Source organism: Musca autumnalis, unplaced genomic scaffold (genome assembly GCF_047663935.1).
Source record: "Musca autumnalis isolate F117 unplaced genomic scaffold, ASM4766393v1 scaffold_3, whole genome shotgun sequence".
Taxonomy (NCBI): Eukaryota; Metazoa; Arthropoda; class Insecta; order Diptera; family Muscidae; genus Musca; species Musca autumnalis.
Genome location: NW_027411866.1, coordinates 112,438,837 through 112,460,398, shown reverse-complemented (window position 1 = coordinate 112,460,398; position 21,562 = coordinate 112,438,837). Strand labels below are relative to the sequence as shown.

The 21,562-nt window shown below is 35.6% G+C and overlaps 1 protein-coding gene across 35 annotated transcripts in view; it reads left to right on the top strand.

Moving 5' to 3' along the window:
- The window catches only part of SK (small conductance calcium-activated potassium channel), an 877,735-nt gene that overhangs the window by 184,538 nt on the left and 671,635 nt on the right, over nt 1-21,562 (top strand). For all 35 annotated transcript variants that reach the window (XM_073973813.1, XM_073973810.1, XM_073973808.1 and 32 more), the window contains one exon: nt 18,311-18,372. The gene's annotated coding sequence lies outside the window, so the exon portion shown is untranslated. The remainder of the gene's footprint in view (nt 1-18,310; nt 18,373-21,562) is intronic.

Below are 21,562 nucleotides of genomic sequence, written 5' to 3'. Positions count from 1 at the left end.
GAGTTTCAGAATATTCTAAAGAATTGTTGAGAACTTTATTTGGAAGATTTTTGCAAAAGGTTATTTGGTTCAACTCCCAATAGTATAGCCGATACTGACCAGAATTTCAGCAATTATGTAAAATTTTCTATATTTTATAGATTTTGATGCCCTAGATGGAGTTTTTCTTATGCGTTTTTTTTAAAAAAAAAGTTCTACAAGTTTAGGGCTACAATATTGCTAAAGACAGCAAGGCCAAATTCCTATTCGTTTCTGAGATAAAGGCCTGGTAAATTCAAAAAAGTGTAGATTTAGCCCGGTTTAGATGAGGCCATAAAATCCGAACTAGATCTGACAGGGTTTTTGTAGTCTAAATATGTACTTTCAAAAAATGCATACTAGAAGTTGTTTGCATTTTCAGTGTTGCACAGTGTAATATGCAGGAAAATTTTCATATGCTTCTTCTAAGTGCTCGTAAAATATATCTTTGGTCTGCTCGTCTTTGTCGTCAGTGGTAGCAGGAGCGCAAATAAAACGGATGTTGAAAAATTTTGCTTTTGAAAAATGTAGACCAGCTGTTTTCACCTCTGACTAATTACAAATCCGCAACCAAACTCACGCTTTTGTGACATGACGGCTATAATATACTGCATCACCTTAAGGTGTTGTTGTGACACCTTTCCCGATCCATCGTATTTCCTTGTGCTTTGCAGGTGCACGTGCTAGTACATAAACTGCAACTCCATCGCTGTGATCTCCCATTTTAAATAACAGCACAAACACACGACAAATTTTAAATAATCCTTTGTGGCTAAGAAATATTTACAATAAAAATTAATTATTATTTTTTTGTGTAAAAGCCACAGACCACAAAATATCAAAAATTAAAATCAAATTCTTATATTTTGCTTTGTGTGAAATAAAAAGATTCACCACATCAACAACTAAGCTGCTAAAAGATTTCGTAGTAATTTGACGTTTTTCCTGGTTTTGATTGCTAAAAATTCCTTTAGCAATTTTATGCATTTAACCCTACTTCCCACCCTTTTCACAATTGTTACTACATACATATTTCCGAAACAATGAAAGCAAAATCCTTTAAGAGCACAAATAAAAAAACTGAAAATCATAATGTCGTGCAGGGAGGTTGCTGTTAAGCTATTCACCAAAAGCTTTGTTTGGTTGTAATTACCGTAAAACCTCTTAAATGGCATTTTATAAGGGGTATTAAGCAACATCAACGACAAGAACAACAACAGAAACAGTAACAGTAACAAAATGGTATCAACATCAAGAATACGGATGTACCAACACTTATCCATCACCTTAAAAAAACAAAAAAACAACAACCAGAGCAGCTCAAAAACAACAACAATAAGACAGCCAATTGATGAAAAAACAAAACAACAACATAAAGTGTAAAGAATGGTAGTAAAGGTATGTATGTAAAGTATCAAAAGAAAACAAAAACAACATGAACCACTTTACACCACATCCAAACGTACTGCAATATAAGGCGTATGCGTTGTGTTACTTTTTCATCCCCATGAGGCATGTATACGCTCCCACGTTTCCTATGCTCGCATGAGAGCTGTTGTGCGAGCAATTAACAACGAAATTTACCCTTTTAGTATTTTTAGATTGGCGATACCCTACATGCTATCAAGTAATACAAGTTATTTTTTTTCCGTGTTTGTGAAATACAGAAAACTGATGACTAATATAAAAATTAGGAATACATTAGAATTCAGTTATGTTCGCAATGCAATACAACGTTTATTTTTTCGAATTATGGAGGTTTTTATTTAGCGAATGAAACAACTCCAACAACTTTGTTGTTCTATTATTGAGGTTAAAGATTTGAAGCGGTAATAGTTCTCGCGATTCTGCTGCGTCTATATATATTTAAACAAGTAACAGGTATCTTTCGGCTTTGTCGACAGAGATACATATACCCTCACTCTGTGACATATTGAAAATAAACAAATAAAGTATTGGTGGTTTTTCCAATACTTTACTGTTGTATCCGCGGGCAGGTATCAACCTCGTTTAAGCCTAAATGTTTGTACTTTTGTGGACCAGGAACCGAAGGAATTGGTCTGATATAGACCATCTGTAAGTTTGGACGAGTAATTGCCTAATCGGGGACATCATTCAAAAGTCTTTTTAGTTGGCGGCCGTAGAGTTTTTACAGCTTAAGTGTAATCATCTCAGGAAGTATGAGTTATGATCGAAAAAATATACTGTCGTAATTAGGGCGTCCAAAACCGAAACCGGTTAACCGGTTTTGAGTAACAAAACCGAAACCGATTTTCGCCAAAAACGTCATTTTCGGTTAAGCGAAAAATCCGGTTATTTGTGTCGGTTAACAGGTTTTAAAAAGAGTCAATTTTTTTTATAATAGTCATATTTCTTAATATTTCATTACACTTGTATTCTTTAGAGTAAACTAAAATTAACTAACACAAAGTACGGCAAAGTTATAAATGTCAGATACCTCTAAATTTGAAAAAATATTGTGTAAAATGTAGAGTTGTGCCAATGCGTATACGTAATATCACACGTTAATTTGTATGACGTTACTCATACGTTTTGGAACTAGTACAGTGAACTAGGAACTAGAGCCACTGTAGCTGCAATTTAAATTTGGTTCAACATTCAATATTCAACAGACCGCCGAATTTTCCGATCAACATTACAACATTACATTATATTACAACATATTTTTCAATCATGAGCAATTTTGTACCTATTTAACAAAACGGGTTTAAACCGGTTAACCTGTTTTAAAAAATTTTGAAAACCGGTGCTTGAAAAAAATGAAAATTTCGGTTAACAAAAACAGTTTTGTTTGGAAAAAACCGGTAATAGCCGCGAGGACTTACGGTACATTAGTGAAAAATATGATTTTATGTGTGGGAGGAACCTGAAGGAGTAGACAAATGTAGTCTATATCCGAACTTGAATAAATTGTTAGAGAAATATTAGGATGCGCAAACGTTGGGCCTATGTCAATCACACCTTTCGATAGTTATCGTGCTTATCGGATATAAACTGTACAGACGTGAAAGGAGCAACGAATTAATTAGAATTAAATACCGAATTTTATCGAACGCCTTTTTAAAATATATATAAAAACATATAGTTGAAGACCTTCTTCTATTGGTAGATAGTAACGAGGATAGATGTAGTTGATCTTCCCCGAAAAAAACCATGCTGCTGCTGACTAATGTAATTTTTAACAAGTAAAAAGTTGTTATGTTCGTCCTGGTCGAACTCTTTTATAACCTTCCAGCGTAAAATATTATTAACTATAATGGAGTAATTAGTTTCCTTTCCTGTCCACAATTGTAGGGGTAAAATGTGTTTAATAAGGTGGTATCTTTATATGGGGGCAATATCAATGTTGAAAATATTTGGTGGGAAGTTTTTTTTGCTGCAGGGAAACTCAAATGCCAAATTACGGGTAGTTCCGTCAAACAATGTAGTTAAGACCCTCAAAACGTGGACCTATCTCAAAAATGTTAAGTGGAGAAATTTTTTGGTCTTTGAGTACCTTAAATGCCAAATTTCAGCTCATTGGAATAGAAAATGTAGCTAAAAGCTTCAAAGTACTTTAACTCGGTATACCATACCTACCATACCATACCAAAACGAGGACCTATCTCCACCATATTTCGTGCAGAAATTTGTTGACCTCTTGAAATTTCAAGTGCCAAATTGGAGTCAATTTGTGCGGAAAATGTAGATAAAATCCTCATCCTCAAGTTTGCATCCTATCTCAATTATTGCGGACGCCACAGTGATTACAACAGATAGACAGACGGACATGGCTAGATCGACTTAGAATATATACTTTACATAAAATCTTAATTACAAAAAGCTTGTTAATTTTTGATTACTAAGAACTTTTGACAATTCTATGAAGCCACTCTAAGCAGATATTTAGCTGAAAACAAGGTATAGGGGCACATGACACATTTATTGTTCAATCAATGAAAAAATTTGACCACTTCTTTGTTGTTGTTAAAAAACCAATCCTACAAAAAAATTGTGAAAATCGGCTCGGATTTTAATATTAGCTATACATAGGTCCCATAGAAAATTTGAGACCACAATATCAAGGGTAAACATATTCCCATTGTGCTCAAACTTTGGCAATCTTAAAAAAATCCGAAATTGATTTTTTAAAACCACCCTAGTGTATATTCTAGATCAGCTTTAAAAATAAATAGATATCACGATGTCCGTCCGTCTGTTGAAATCGCAATAATTAACATAGAGCTTATTATTTGGCACGTGATTTTGCAATTCTCGTACGATTTTTGTTATTTAAAATGGGTTCTTTATATCGGTCCACATTTTTATATAGCCCTCGTAGGACTGCACCGGCTGATTTTCGTAATTTTCAAGGCTCTAGATGCATTATCCTACCGAAATGGTTTATATTTGGTTTATATTCGTTGGGATATAAAACAATCCGTATAGTATGGTCTGTACAGGTCCAGGTATTTAGAATATCCTTCAAAACAGGATACCTCACTATTTTCGTTATTTGCAAGATTTTTTGTCACGTTATTCAACCGAAATGGTAATTTGGTATTTATTCCCCATTGGAAGCAAAAAAAAAACATTTCTGCAGAGAATTATTGGTATATGTAGGACAACGTTCTGATGTAACTACCATAGAAAGGTACCTCCCGATTTTCGATATTTTTTACTATTTATTATCATTATCCTACCGAAATGGCTACGTTTTAGTATTTAGTCTCCGTTGTGGAGACTGAAAATCTGTTTTCAGTTTAATTTGTGGTGAAGGCTATAAAAGTTCAGCCCGGTCGAACTTAAAGCCGCTTTTACTTCTTGTTAACAAAGTGCTGATTTATTGAAAACGTTATTATTGTACACTCTTAAACATGAAAACCTCAGTGATTCATAAAATCGAGTTATTCCAAGCATTGAAGTAAATATTCATGGTGTGTTTGCTGTCCCACTTACTAAATTTAGAAATTTTATCTATAAGTATAAAGTTTTCAAAAATCGGACGCAATCGCGGTATTCTACTTCCAAAACAGAGGCCACAGTTGCTGTTGTATTGAATAGAATTATTATTTGTAATTTTATCCTAGTCTGTAAGGATGTTGAATTCCATTGACTAATAAACAAACTAAACATAAACATGAAACATGGTTTTGCCTGAGTTCTCAATCGATTTTTTTTGGACTTTCGGTCAAGCGACATTTAACATTATCGGGGTTGTAGTGTATTCCAAAATGTGGGGTTGATCGGGCTTTCCCTCTTATTGAATTGAATATTTATAATGTTCAAAAATAAAAAAAATAAAAACCGTCCGACAGCCATAATTACACTTGAACCGGACTGTATACGTTTGAAACTTTAGGCAAAATGGAGTAAAATGGAATTTTTGATTTTTCGTTTTCTCATAATTTAGACCTCTTAGAGGACATTAAAATTTCAATAGTCAAAAATTTTCAAATAAATATTTTAAATACTTGTACTCGTCGTACGATGCTGGTGTTGGTATCATATTAAAGGGGAGGGTATAGGCTTTATATTGCATTCCAGGATAACAAGGACATCAAAAATGTCCTTGAAAAATTGAATCATAAAAAATCCTTTGAAAACATCCTGCAATTTTTTTCACAAAAATATATATTAATGTCCTTCATTGTGTGCAACACTTCCCGAAGTTTCAATATTCTAGCTTCCTTAGTTATTTTTTAATAAATAGTTATTTTTAGTTATTTTTAATAAAAATGAATAAATATGAATATGAATTTCTTCGAAAAAACAAAACAGTTTTGATGTCTTTGTTATTCTGGAATGCAATAATTTATAATATAAAGCTTATTATATAAAGCCTATACTCTCCCCTTTAAACGAAAAATCAAAAATACCATTTTGCCTATAGTTTCAAACGTATATAGTCCGGTTCAAGTGTAACAAAATTTTTTGAAAATTGTCGGACGGTGTAATTATACATTTTTCAAAAATTTGGCTGACCGCGATTTTCTACTTCCAAGATGGCCATTCAGGATCAAGACAGTTATTACCATAGTATTGCAAGCAATTTTTAAACAGTACGTTTAATAATATCTTGCATTTTATCCTGGTCACTTCGCTTACTAGTATAAAACAAGTGAGCAAAGGCTATAGTCGGGACGGGGCCGACCATGTGATACCCTACACCACTACCCCTTTGTATAAGCTGTTCACTGGTAAACATTTCTTTTACGGAATATAACCGCTTTCTTTTTGGAATACTGCTACCAGAAGCGGAGATATTCGCATAAGAAAAAAAACGTTGACTTTTCTCCACAAAAGCTTTTTGCTTATTCCGACTCCTGAATATTGTCCGACCATCACCAAGCTTAATAGCCAAGCTGTTAGACCCGCATCAACTCCCAAAAAATTCGTGACGATCCGATCAAAATTGCGACCTGTAGCGTGGTTACAAAAAAATCTGAAAATGGGATGCATTACCGACTATTGCGATATCTCTGTTGTTTGACCACCTACGACAGCCAACTTTACATCGTTGTCAAGGTGATATTTTCTACTTTTCTTGCTTTTGGGTTTTGCTTTTGATATACATCTTAAAGAAACAGAGCTACTGACTTTGAAATAAAACGTTGAACTTTTCCCAAATACGTTTTTGCCCATTCCGATCCCCGAATATTATCCGACCATCATCAAAATCAATAGGCTTCTTGCTCTGTGGGACCCCCAATAATAAAATTTCGTGACGATCCAATCAAAATTGCGACCTGCAGCGCGATTTCGTAAAAAAATGAAAAATGGGAAAAATTGCAATATCTCTATTATTTGACCACCTACGCCAACCTACTTTGCATAATTTTAAATATGCGATTTTCTACTTTCTTAGTCAGGCTTTGCTTTTAGAAGGTCCCCAACCAAAGGTGTGGTATCCGTCATTATTATTAAAATCGCAAAAATGAAAAGTTGGGTTCTATTAGCGACTAATGCGATATCTTCGCTGTTTGACCACCTACGACAACCTTCGTTACATTGATGCAAAGGTGATATTTTCTACTTTCATCGCCAGGTTTTGCTTTTTGTATACCCATTATAGACTCTGAGATATTTGCTTTGGAATAAAATGTTGACTTTTTTTCCAAATACATTTTTTGCTCATTCCGACCCCTAAATATTATCCGACCATGACCAAAATCAATAGGCTTTTTCTCCTGTGAAACCCCCACTAACCCTCGAAATTTCGTGACGATCCGATCAAAATTGCGACCAGTAGCGTGATTTCCCAAAAAAAAAAATGGAAAAATGAGCTAATACATGACTATTGCGATATCTCCGTTAGTAGGTCACCTACCTAGTTTGCATCATTGTAAAGATGAGACATTCTACTTTCATAGTCAGGTTTTGCTTTTGGAAAGTCCCCAATCAAAGCTGTGATATTCGTCATTATAATTAAAATCGCAAAAATGAAAATTTGGGTTTTATTTGCTACTATTGTGATATCTTCGTTGTTTGATCACCTACGAGAACCTACTTTACATCATTAGAAAGGTGGTATTTTCTACTTTCATTGTCAGGATTTGCTTTTGGTATAACCCATATAGAAGCTGAGACATTCGCTTCGGAAAAAAACGTTGTCTTTTTATGCAAATAAGTTTTTTGCCCATTACGATCCCTAAATATTATCCGACCATCACCAACATCAATAGGCTTCTTCATCTGTGAGACCCCCATTAACCCTCAAATTTTCGTGACGATCCGATCAAAATTGCGACCTGTAGCGTGATTTCCAAAAAAATAGAAAAATGGGATGTATTACCGACTATTGCGATATCTCCGTTATTTGGTTACCAACTCCGACCTCGTTTGCATCATAGTAAAGACAGGATCTTCTTCTTTCAAAGTCAGGCTTTGCTTTCGGAAAGATTCCAACCAAAGCTGTGATATTCGTCATTATAATTAAAATCGCAAAAATGGAAATTGGGGTTTTATTTGCTACTATTGTGATATCTTCGTTGTTTGACCACCTACGAGCACCTACTTTACATCATCAGAAAGGTGATATTTTCTACTTTCATTGTCAGGTTTTGCTTTTGATATACCCCATTTAGAAGCTAAGATATTCGCTTTGGGAAAAAACGTTGTCTTTTTATCCACCTAAGCTTTTTGCCCTTTCCGACCCCTAAATATTATCCGACCATCACCAAAATCAATAGGCTTTTTCTTCTACGGGACCCTCATCAACACCCAAAATTTGGCGACGGTCCGATCAAAATTGCGACCTGTAGCGTGCTTACAAGGTTTAGATGGACAGACGGACAGACGGACAGACGGACGGACGGACGGACGGACGGACTGACGGACTGACGGACGGACACACATAGCCAGATCGACTCAGCTCGTCGAGACATTCATTTTGGTATATATAAGTATGGGTCTACGACCATTATTTCGATGCGTTACAAACTTTTTGGGCAAAACCAACTTATAATATACCCTCCCCACATTGTGGTCACCATTTGGTGACGATCCGATCAAAATTACGACCTCTAGCGTTATTTCTTTAAAAGTGGAAAAAAAACCTACTTTGCAGCATTGTAAAGACAGGATTTTCTACTTTCATAGCCTGGTTTTGTTTTTGGAAAGTATCCAACAAAAGCTGTGTTATTCGTCATTAGAATTAAAATCGAATAAATGAAAAGTTGGGTTCTACAAGCGACTATTGCGATATCTTTGTTGTTTGACCACCTACGACAACCTACCATACATCGCTGTAAAGGTGATATTTTCTGCTTTCATTAGCAGGCTTTGCCTTTAATATACCCCTTATAGATACGGAGATATTCGCCTTGAAATAAAACGTTGACTTTTTCCGCAAATAAGTTTTTTGCCCATTCCGACCCCTGAATATTATCCGACCATCACCAAAATCAATAGGCTTCTTCCCCTCCGGGACCCTCATCAACATCCAAAATTTGGTGACGATCCGATCAAAATTGCGACCTGTAGCGTGATTACAAGGTTTAGATGGACAGACGGACAGACGGACGGACGGACGGACTGACGGACGGACGGACGGACTGACGGACGGACACACATAGCCAGATCGACTCAGCTCGTCGAGACATTCATTTGTATAAGTATTGGTCTACGACCATTATTTCGATGCGTTACAAACTTTTTGGCCAAATTTAACTTATAATACCCTCCCCACATAGTGGTGTAGGGTATAAATAGCTAAAACCCTACTCTCAGACTTAAAAACTCCATATACAAAATTTCATCAAATTTGGTCCAGCAGTTTAGGATGAGTTTAAAGTCCAACACCGTGACAGGAGAATTTTATATATATAGACAGATATAACTTTATTTCATACATCATAAAAATGAAAAGTGGTTTGTGCGGGACCTTTTTCAATATTTATATCAAATAAAAATTATTTTAGTGATTAATAGGCAAAAGGTCATTCATTCGCGCAAGAGGAATTTTTTTAAGAATTTTTTTTTTTTCATTTCATAGTATTTTTATAATAAAATGGAATAAATATCATTTTTGCCAAAAATGTCAAAAAGTCATAACCCTAGTGTCCATAAGGAAAAAAACCGACTGATACTTTCTAGTGGAAGAAGGTCCTGTTCGGTCCTTAATCGTTTCATATTTTGCTAGTTATCCTTAGATATTTATAAAGTTTTCGATACCGAGTTATGTCCGCTTATTTTTCATTCTGGTCACAGAAGAGCTTTACACATGTATTATAAGATTTGTTTATAGAATTTTGTCACATTCCTTATATTTTTATGCTTACTGAACCATATGTGCTACAAACGTGATTATCTAAAGTGGAATTATATTATTTTACGACTTGCCCCTTTTATTTATGGGACTATATTTGTCGTTATTAAAATTTTACTAAAATTATCCGAACTACTGTTTTCATTACCAGAACCCACGCCATTCCTTTGCCACCCAAACAACAATTTTCGCATTAGGAATTTTGTAAATGACAAGAATGATAAATAATTTGCAAAATGAAAAAAAATATATTACAAAGCTGAAGACGAAATTTGCCTACATTGTTGTTGACAAGATTGCAAACATCTGCTGTTGTTTACTTTGGCTCAAACTCAAAATACAAACCAAAAATGTTCAAATGGTTGACTAGCTGGCTGGGTGCTATTTTTGTGTCTACGGTAATGTCAACATCTTTCCAAACAAAAAAAAATTAAATAAAATAAACTCACAAAAAGGGTGCAAATATATTTTTTACGTTGAATGACAAGTTTTGCCCAATAGATTATGAACATCAAATCCATTTGACAAAAGTACGTGACCAATAACATGATCTATATCCATCACAGTTCAATGGCTCCCATTTCTAGTTATAGGCATTTAATTATTTATGCCCAACATGTTTTTCTTTAACGCACACACTCCCTTTTTTCCTCTCTTCTTTATTTGTGTAGTAGTTTATCAAGTCGCTGCATATCCATTTCATAAAGAGAACAAACAAGTAAGAACGTCCTAAAGTTCAGCCCGGCCGAACTTTTTATACCCTCCACCACCACTGTATTGAAGTAAATATGAACAGCTAGTAACTACTGAACTCTTTCTCTACGTTAGGTAAAATTCCTTGGAGGAGAATAATAACTTAACTGATGATAATCAATTTATACAGATAATTTTCTGTGTGGTGGTTTTCTACCTATTTAGATTCCAGAATCTCAGTTTACATCCACTTCAGAAGAAAAACAAGTGAGCCAAGGCTATAGTCGGGTCGGGGCCGACTATGTGATACCCTACACCACTACCCCTGTTCATAAGCTTTTGACTAATAAAATTCAAAATATTAAAATTGGGATAGCTTAGCGCCTTTGCTCTGAATATCTTCATTAACACAGGTAAATTTTTTTGAAACGAATTTAAGAGCATCGACAGTAAACCCAAATAAAAACTGGAAAAGTGGGATGTATGCCAACCATCAATAGGCTTCTTTCTCTGTTAGACCCCCATCAACCCCCAAAATTTCGTGAGGATCTCATCAAAATTTCGTAGTGTGATTGCACAAAAATGGAAAAAGGGATGCTTAACGACTATTGCGATATCTCTGTTGTTTGACCACCTATGACAACCTACTTCACATCGTTGTAAAGGTGATATTTTCTACTTTCCTTGCCAGGTTTTGCTTTCGATATACCTCCTACAGAAGGGAGACATTAACTTTGAAATAAAACGTTGGTCTTTTTTCCAATTTTTTTTTCACATTCCGACCCCTGAATAATATCCGACCATTATGATGAGATTTTTTACTTTCATTGTCAGACTTTGCTTTTGGAAGGTCCCAAACCAAAGCTGTGATATTTGTCATTATTATTAAAATCGCAAAAATGAAAAGTTGTGTTCTATTAGCGGCTTTTGCGATATCTTCGTTGTTTGACCACCTACGACAACCTACGTAACATAGTTGCAAAGGTGATATTTACTACTTTCATTAGCAGGTTTTGATATACCCCTTTTAGAAGCGGAGATATTCGCTTTGAAATAAAACGTTGACTTTTTCTCCAAATAAGTTTTTTGCCCATTCCGACCTGAATATTATCCGACCATCACCAAAATCAATAGGCTTCTTTCTCTGTAGGATCCCCATTAGCACCCAAAATTTGGTGACGATCCGATCAAAATTGCGACCTGTAGCGTGATTACAAAAAATAAAAAAAAATGGGATGTATTACCGACTATTGTGATATCTCCGTTATGTGGCCACCTACGCCAACCTACTTTGCATCACTGTAAAGATGGGATTTTCTACTTTCATAGTCAGACTTTGGAAGATCCCCAACCGAAGCTGTGATATTCGTCATTATTATTAAAATCGCAAAAATAAAAAGTTGGGTTCTATTACCGGCTATTGCGATATATTCGCTGTTTGATCACCTACGAGAACCTACTTTACATCATTAGAAAGGCGATATTTTCTACTTTCATGGCCAGGTTCTGCTTTTGGTATACCCCATATTAAAGCTGAGATATTCGCTTTGAAATAAACCGTTGTCTTTTTCTCCAAATAAGTTTTTTGCCCATTACGACCCCTAAATATTACCCGACCATCACCATAATCAATAAGATTCTTCATCTGTGTGACTCCAATTAACCCTCAAAATTTCGTGACGATCCGATCAAAATTGCGAAAAAAAGTGGAAATTTGGGATGTATTACCGACTACTGCGATATCTCCGTTATTTGGTCACTTGCGCCGACCTAGTTTACATCATTGTAAATATGGGATCTTCTAGTTTCATAGCCAGGCTTTGCTTTTGGAAAGTCCCCAACCAAAGCTGTGATATTCGTCATTATAATTAAAATAGCAAAAATGAAAATTTGGGTTTTATTTGCGACTATTATAATATCTTCGTTGTTTGATCACCTACGAGAACTTACTTTACATCATTAGAAAGGTGATATTTTCTACTTTTATTGTCAGGTTTTGCTTTTGGTATACCCCGTACAGAAGCTGAGATATTCGCTTTGGAAAAAAACGTTGTCTTTTTATCCACATAAGTTTTTTGCCCATTCCGACCCCTAAATATTATCCGACCATCACCAAAATCAATAGGCTTCTTCCCCTCCGGGACCCCCATTAACATCCAAAATTTCGTGACGATCCGATCAAAATTGCGACCTGTAGCGTGATTACAAGGTTTAGATGGACAGACGGACAGACGGACGGACGGACGGACTGACGGACGGACACACATAGCCAGATCGACTCAGCTCGTCGAGACATTCATTTTGGTATATATAAGTATGGGTCTACGACCATTATTTCGATGCGTTACAAACTTTTTGGCCAAAACCAACTTATAATACCCTCCCCACATAGTGGTGTAGGGTATAATAAAGCAACACTATTTAAGATAGTTAAGATTTGTTCTTTCTATCCTCGGCCTAAACACAATAGCAAATTATAGCAATCACGGTTGAAATTTGACAAAAACCTCTCGAAATACATAAAATTGGGCAATACCGGTTCATGGGCGGTTAGACTAAAACCTACACATATGCATATGGATAGTTTTCCGCGAGTAAGATTTCTATCCTTTGGGAACACAAAATTCCAATTACAACCAATTCGGTATTAAAATGTGACTAAATTTTTGAAAAAAAATCGTAAATTGGCTGGCATAATGTTGTGTAACACCGGCTTAAACATTCAAAATATCGAAAATCCGTGAGTGCCGTTCGGTTGGGGCTATATAAAGACCTTTACTGAAAAATCTCTTGTGGAAAGTTTTACACAGCCAACGAAGACTAAATACCAAATTTCAGGAATTTCGGGGGGATATTGAGGCCACAGCCTTCAAAATACCGAAAATTGTAATGTACCGTTCTATGCAGGCTATATGAAGACGAGAACCTATACTTTCAGGTGGAAAGTTTAATACTATCAATGAAGAATAAATACCAACTTTTAGCCAAAAATCGGAGTTATCGTTCTGTGAGGCTATATGCAGACGAGGACCCATACCGACAAATTTCAGGTGGTAAGTTTTATACCCCCAAACGAATACTAAATATCATATTTCAGGCATTTCGGTGGGATATTGAGGTTAAAATCTTCAATATACCCAAAATCGGGAGGTGCCGTTCTATAGGTGCCATATTAAGACCTGGACATATCGACAAATTTCACTCGGAAAGTTTTATACAGACAACGAAGACTAAATAGCAAACTTCCGCTATTTCAGTAGTATATTGAAGTCACAACCTTCAAACTACCGAAAATCGGGAGGTACCGTTCAATGGACGCAATATGAAGACGTGGACCCATACCAAAAAAATTTTAGGTAGAAAGTTTTATACCCGCAACGAAGAATAAATATCAAATTTTAGACAGAACGTGGACCGATATAGCCCATTTCCAATCCCAAACATCCTAGTAGTAATATAAACTTCTATACCAAATTATAAAGCTCTATCTTAAAAATTGCAAGCTGTATCTTGATTTCAACAGACGTACGGGCGAACGGACAGACGGACATGGCCATTTCGGCTTAGAATTTTAGGCTGATCAAGAATAAATATGCTTTACAAGGTCTCCAATGAATATGTGGATGTGTTACAAAGGGAATGACAAATTTAATTATACCCTCCATATTATAGTGGACGGGAAAAATAACCCATCAATTACTCTTTCTCATTTTCCTCAATGAGGGTGTCCCAAAAAATTAAATAATTTTTATACCGTCCGCCATAGTATGGAGAGTATTTTAAGTTTTTTTTTTCGTTTGTAATGCATTGAAACAATCATTTGCGACGCTATAAAGTATATATTAGAGTTAGGCAATCTCGTTCAATTGAACGATACGGATCACTGTCTTCGCTCAAAGACGAATGAGTAACAACATAAAAACCAACATTTGAAGTTAAGTATACGCATTTTGTCAAAGAAATTACCGGTGTCCATTGAACGAGATAGTGATCCAGATCGTTCAATTGAACGAGATTGCCCAACTCTAGTATATACATATATATATGCTAGAGTGATTACCACATACGGATGGAGGGACAGGCATATAGCGTAATTCTCGATATGCCTGTCCCTCCATCCGTCTGTGGTAATCACTCTAGCATCCAAAAATTGATGATAAGACTCTCGCAAGATGCGTATTTTGTTTGCAGGCAGGTCAAGTTCGATGACGGGATATATCGGTCCACGTTTTGGTATAGCCCCCATATAACGGTTTTGGTCTGATTAGATTAGATTAGATAATTTAGGCAATTGGGATATCCATGGTCGAAAAATCGTTCCGCCATTTTTCATTAATTTTTTTTAGAAGAAATCTTCCAAGCTTTTTTTAAGAAGATTTTGTTTTCATATAAAAGATCACACTTTGAGCTACTTTCTGAATTTATTTTTGTTGAAAACTATTGTACAGTGTTCTGACAAATGGCCGCATACGAAACACTGTTTTTACTAAAGCAGTTTGAGGTGTCCACTGTAGCTCAAATACGAATAAAGCGAACGCAAATATTTTTGTGGGATCAAAAGGAACCTAATTGTCTTGTCCTTAAGCGAAACGGAATTAAGAAAATATCCATTTTTAACAAGTGAGCAAAGGCTATAGTCGGGATGGGGCCGACCATGTGATACCCTACATACCCTACATTTGCATAAGCTTTTCACTGCTAAACATTTCTTTTGGGGAATATAATCCGACTACCACCAAAAATAATATGCCTCTTTCTCTCTGGGACCCCCATAAGCAACCAAAATTTCGTGACCATCCGATCAAAATTACGACCTGTAGCTTGATTGCAAAAAATGGAAGAATTCGATGCATTATCGACTATTGTGGTATCTCCCTTGCTTGACCACCTCCGCCAACCTGCTTTACACCAATGTAAAGGTAATATTTTCTTCTTCCATTTACAGGCTTTGCCGTTGGAATGCCACTACTAGAAGCCGATATATTCACAAAGAATAAAACTTTGAATTTGTCTCCAAATAAGTTTTTCCCCATTCCGACCCCTAAATATTATCCGACTATCACCAAAATCAATAGGCTTCTTCCTCTGTGGGGCCCCCATCTATCCCCAAAAATTCGTCACCTCTGCTATTTGACCACCTACGACAACCTACTTTACATCGTTGTAAAGGTGATATTTTCTACTTTCCTTGCTAGGTTTTGCTTTAGATATATCTCTAAAAGAAACAGAGATATTGGCTTTGAAATAAAACGTTGACCTTTCTCCAAATAAGTGTTTTGCTCATTCCGACCCCTGAATATTATCCGAACATCATCAAACTCAATAGGCTTCTTTCTCTTCGGGACCCCCATTAACCCCCAAAATTTCGTGACGATCCGATCAAAATTGCGACCTGTGGCGTGATTACAAAAAAATCTGAAAATGGGATGCATTATTGACTATTGCCATATCTATGCTATTTGACCACCTACGACAACCTACTTTACATCGTTGTAAAGGTGATATTTTCTACTTTCCTTGCCAGTTTTTGCTTTAGATAGACCTCTAAAAGAAACAGAGATATTGGCTTTGAAATAAAACGTTGACCATTCTCCAAATAAGTGTTTGCCCATTCCGACCCCTGAATATTATCCGACCATCATCAAAATCAATAGGCTTCTTCATCTGTGAGACCCCCATTAACCCTCAAATTTTCGTGACGATCCGATAAAAATTGCGACCTGTAGCGTGATTTCCAAAAAAATAGAAAAATGGGATGTATTACCGACTATTGCGATATCTCCGTCATTTGGTTACCTACGCCGACCTAGTTTGCATCATTGTAAAGACGGGATCTTCTACTTTCATAATAATTGGAAATTGTACAACTAAAGCTGTGATATTCGTCAATATAATTAAAATCGCAAAAATGAAAATTGGGGTTTTATTTGTTACTATTGTGATATCTTCGTTGTTTGATCACCTACGAGCACCTACTTTACATCATAAGAAAGGTGATATTTTCTACTTTAATTGTCAGGTTTTACCCTATATAGAAGCTGAGGTATTCGCTTTGGAAAAAAACGTTGTCTTTTTATCCACCTAAGTTTTTTGCCCTTTCCGACCCCTAAATATTATCCGACCATCACCAAAATCAATAGGCTTCTTCCCCTCCGGGACCCCCATCAATATGCAAAATTTCGTGACGATCCGATCAAAATTGCGACCTGTAGCGTGATTACAAGGTTTAGATGGACAGACGGACAGACGGACGGACGGACGGTCTGACGGACGGGCACACATAGCCAGATCGACTCAGCTCGTCGAGACATTCATTTTGGTATATATAAGTATGGTTCTACGACCATTATTTCGATGCGTTATAAACTTTTTGTCCAAAACCAACTTATAACACCCTCCCCACATAGTGGTGTAGGGTATAAAAATATGATGAACTTCGCATTTAAACGAATTCATCAGTCACTCTTATTCTTGAGCTCTAGTCGTCATAAAATTGGGGAAGGATTCTTTGTTTCAATACAAAGAATTAAGAGAACTGATGAGTCCAAGTGGCGTTAGACGAAACTAGTCTTCTCTGCCATCCCCAAAAGTAATCAATTTTAACTACATCCCACTTTAAACTTGTTGTTTTGAAATTTGAAAACAACAAATATGAGATTAAGCTTGACTAACATACAAATAGTAAGTTTTAATTTTAACTAAAACACTGAAAGGTTTTTCGCCAAAAGCCATGAACATTTTTTTTTAAATCTCCCGCTTAAGGACATTTTTTAAAACAGGCATAGAAAATTAGCACTAGTATCAGACTACGTAAAATATAGTAACTCAAATATAGTTTAATTCAGGTTTTGTATAATAAACTTTTTATTTTGGAAATCGTTTTTTTTCATAAGTTGAGTAGGGTCACTCTTTAGGGTTGTCATAATATTTCGTATGTATTTATGATTGTTTTCATAAAAAAATATTTATTTTTTTTTTTGAACACCCTAACGCTCATTCCTCGCACATTTCTACCACAATTGTATTTCATTCACATGTTGGTACTAAATGGATGGCCAAGCACTTTAACTTTTTACGCCTTTTCATGACCTTGCCTCGTTTGTTGCAAATAACATTTCATCAGTTTTGTGGCTGTTTTGCCGCCGGCTTTAAGGCGTTTTTTTAAGAAGGTATAAAAATTCAATAAACATTCTCCCATAGTTGTTATCAAGACAGCAGTGGCAAAGAAACTGAATGGTCTGGGGTTTTTCCTCCCTCTCTTTTGTTTTGAAAGAAGGAACGTTTATTTTTTTATTGGATTGTTTTTGATATGTTATGCTTTTGTTCTTTTGATTAGATAATACATGAAGATTTATTTGTGAAATATTGTGATGGGTCATTGAAAAGAAGATTTCATTAGGGTTTTTTCATATTTTGGCATTTAAGAGGAGGGGCGAATAATAACTTTGTAAAAATAGACTGTGAGAAATAAAAAGAAACAGTTGGCTTTGCCGAGGAGTACTTAACTTTAGAGGTGGTCATATGATTCATAAGTCGAAATTACTATAAATAATAATAAGGTGATGGTAAAACCTTAATTATGGATTTGTATGAAGCCATAAATGGAATTTCTAGGAAAAGAGAGCCTGTTTTCCTTGCAGTTTTTGTGTTCATTTCCTTTTTGATTTTTTTACTTTAAAACGAATATTACCATTTTGTAGCCTTAAAGTGACCGCATCGTGTCGCAATCTTAGACATGAATATACGTCGAATATATATTTTATAATACATTTTATATTTGTTGAATTTATAATTTATATTTTTATAATTTTTAAACTTTTCTTCTTTCAGAAAATCCAATTCATTTACACTTAAGAGCATTGACAAGCTCAGCTTAAACTTTTCATCCTGAGGTAAGTGAAAATAGTCATATATACATATGTAATAATATCTCTGTTGGTTTATAGTCGATAAAGAAAAAACCAAAAATGTAATTATTTTTCACATAAGTCGTCTATATATATATTTTTATAACAAAATGTTATTTGTTTTTTCAAAAAGAAAATCCCTGATGATGAACACCGATGATGTTCGAAATATTGGAAGAATAAAAATAAAATAAAAACAATTTTGTTTTATTTTCTGACCTAAAAGCAAAACTAAACCAACAGAGATAGATAGTCCATAGGTCAACAAAAATTACATCACATATGTAATAATCGTTTCTAGATACGGGCAGTAGATATCAAAAATATTTGTGGTTTTTGAGTTATTTAGAAAATTTTGTATATTTCGAAGTAAAATTCAGGCCTTCAAATAGAGAAAACTTTAAAGTGCCTAAACAAAAAAACTCGCTCTATAAATCCATCAATTGAAGAACGCTTAAATACTGTCGTCCAGTAGAAATAAATCCAGCTTCGAAACAAATTGATGTACATGGATAAAGTTTCCACAAGTAAATGTGTTTTACTTCTATGTGTATATTTGGCATTTATATGGGCGTCAATATAACCGCATTTTAGAATTTATGGTATTTCAAAGGTATTACGTTAGGTTGATAAGAGGGGCGATACATAAATCGTTAAACCGTTCGGATTTCGAGATAAGCTGTGGGTCCCATATCATTGAGCGAATATGAATCGGGTTACACTCACTCATTGATATGAGAGAAGTCTCGATTGTCCCTTCTGGAATGTTTTTGAAACAATTATTATATTATTCAAGCTTGGTGTGATACGGTGCCTGAACTAACTTTAAATGAAAAGTACTTACACCTGGGATGTTTTTGCGGATTCTGAAACTACAATGTTCATAGATGGGAAAATAAGCCTATGAACGCGAATTATTTAAAAATCCCACCGTCGATTTTTTTGATTTTCCTCATCTATGAACATTGTGGTTTCAAAATCCGCACCTTTCATTTAAAGTTAGTTAAGGCGCACCGTGTACAATAAGTTTATTTGTTCCATAAAGAAATTTTGATTTGTGGAAAGCCAATTCCCAGGGGTAGTGGTGTAGGGTATCACATGGTCGGCCCTGTCCGACTATAGCATTGGCTTACTTGTTTATTTTTCTTTTATTATTTATTTGCATCTTAATTATTGAATAAGCACAAATTTAAGGAATTCTGAATTTAATAAAAAAGTTAAAACTCAAAAAACATTTTAAATCGAAAATAGAAGTGGACAAAACTAACGCACCCCAATTTAAGGATCAAAAAAACTATTTCAAATCAATATTTCGCAGTCATACGCCTTTTAATTTCTTTCCATGTTGCAATGATCGCAGACAAAACAAAATGTGTTCTTACAATCCAAAACCGCTGACAATTAATAGAGTGGGATCTAAGTGATTTAAGGGAGGCTTGATTATCAACATAGATAATCACCGGTTCAGCTAAGTTCCTTTTCACGTTACTACACTACAATTACAATTTTCGTTATGTATGTATGTATGAGAGCCGTAATTTGCGGGTGACGCTGTAGGCGCCAGCTCCTGTTCCCGTTTCCATCTTGGAGCTGTCGGTATATACATACGTCTATACCGGGTTGAGGTGGGGAATTTCAGGTCAAGCCCTCCATGTGGGGTATTATACATAAAACTCGTCGAAGTGTAGTTGTAGTAATCACTTATTGCCTCCGATCCCAGTGATAGCCCTGATCGTCTTAAGATTGCAGCGTGACCATTAGGGTTATGCCTTTTTTACAGCCTCATTCCCCTGTATAATATTTTTATGATACGATAGAAAAAGCTTCCACACGAAAAGCTTTCAATTTTTTTTCAGAAGTTTGGACAACTTCTTGAAGTTACTGTAAGCTGATATTTGAATGAAAACAACGTTGAAGGGTACACGATATACCCAAAATGACATAACCGTTTGTTTCTCGCTATTTTTTATCATCATATCATTACACACATATTTAATTTTATATTATATATAAATTTATTTCATAAATCATATAAATTAAAAGAGATTTGTGCGTGACCTATTTTGATTCCATCTCCTGCACTACAAGATTCAATGGTTGAAGTTAACGTAGTGCATTGAGGGCAGCCTGTAGTAATGCTGCTCTTTGGACATTGTTTATTTTATAAGGAAACGTGAATTTTCAGTGTCCAACTCTTACCAATGGAGTTTTTACATTAATAAAGAGCTGTTGGACCTCTTTTGGCGCGTTCTTCAACATTCCTTTCCCATGTTAATTTTCTCTTATTCATAATCTAAACCAGCTCTGTCATAGATGCGTTCACTCCAATTCCATTTTTGAGTACCCATCGCTATAGTTTGACAAGAGCTCCTTGCAAGAGCTCTTGTGGAAACTTCCCGCTGATCGTTAGCATAAGTTATCGTTTTTGTTCGTAGTTTATAAAATTCCTTAAGTATATAGTTTATCACCAGAAGCCACAACAGTGGTTATAAAATGTCACCTTGCAGTGAGCCCCTGGTGACAGACTTCCGAATGGAATTCTCACCGACGTTTGAGTTGATTATCCTTCTTCTAAGCCTTCTGTCAGTCCAATTGATCAGTGTAGAGGAAACACATAAGTTATGGAGTGCATTATGGATTGATTTAAATTTGACGTTATTAAAGGCATCTTATATGCCAAGAAAAGCTGCTAGCGTATAGTTTGAGCCTTAAATTTTCCTCTCGATAAGACCCACGACATCATTTAGCGTGGTCTCCACCGATTTGCTTTTGATGTAGGCCTGTTGAGCAGGACTTATAACAGTACTTGAAAGCCTGAACCTGATTCCAAGGGCCAGCAGCCCTTCTAAGGTTTTTAGTGGAAAGGAAGATGGGCTGAACGGTCTATAGTCTTTGGGAAGTGTGTGACTTGACTTCCCAGCTTTGGGGATGTATATTACAGTGACTTCCCTTCATAGAGCCGGAGTGAGTGCTAGACAAGCTCTGAAAATTTGATCCCACGTGGGTTCAGTACATTTTGTAGCATTGCCAAAAAGATTTCGTCTGGGGCGGGTGCTTTAAAGGGCTTGAAGGTGCTTATTGTCCACGCTATGTTTGGGTGATTTATGATCTCTTCGGTGACTCTTACATCCCCATTGGTCTGGGTGCAGACGGTTTGGGGCGCTTGAGCGCTCTG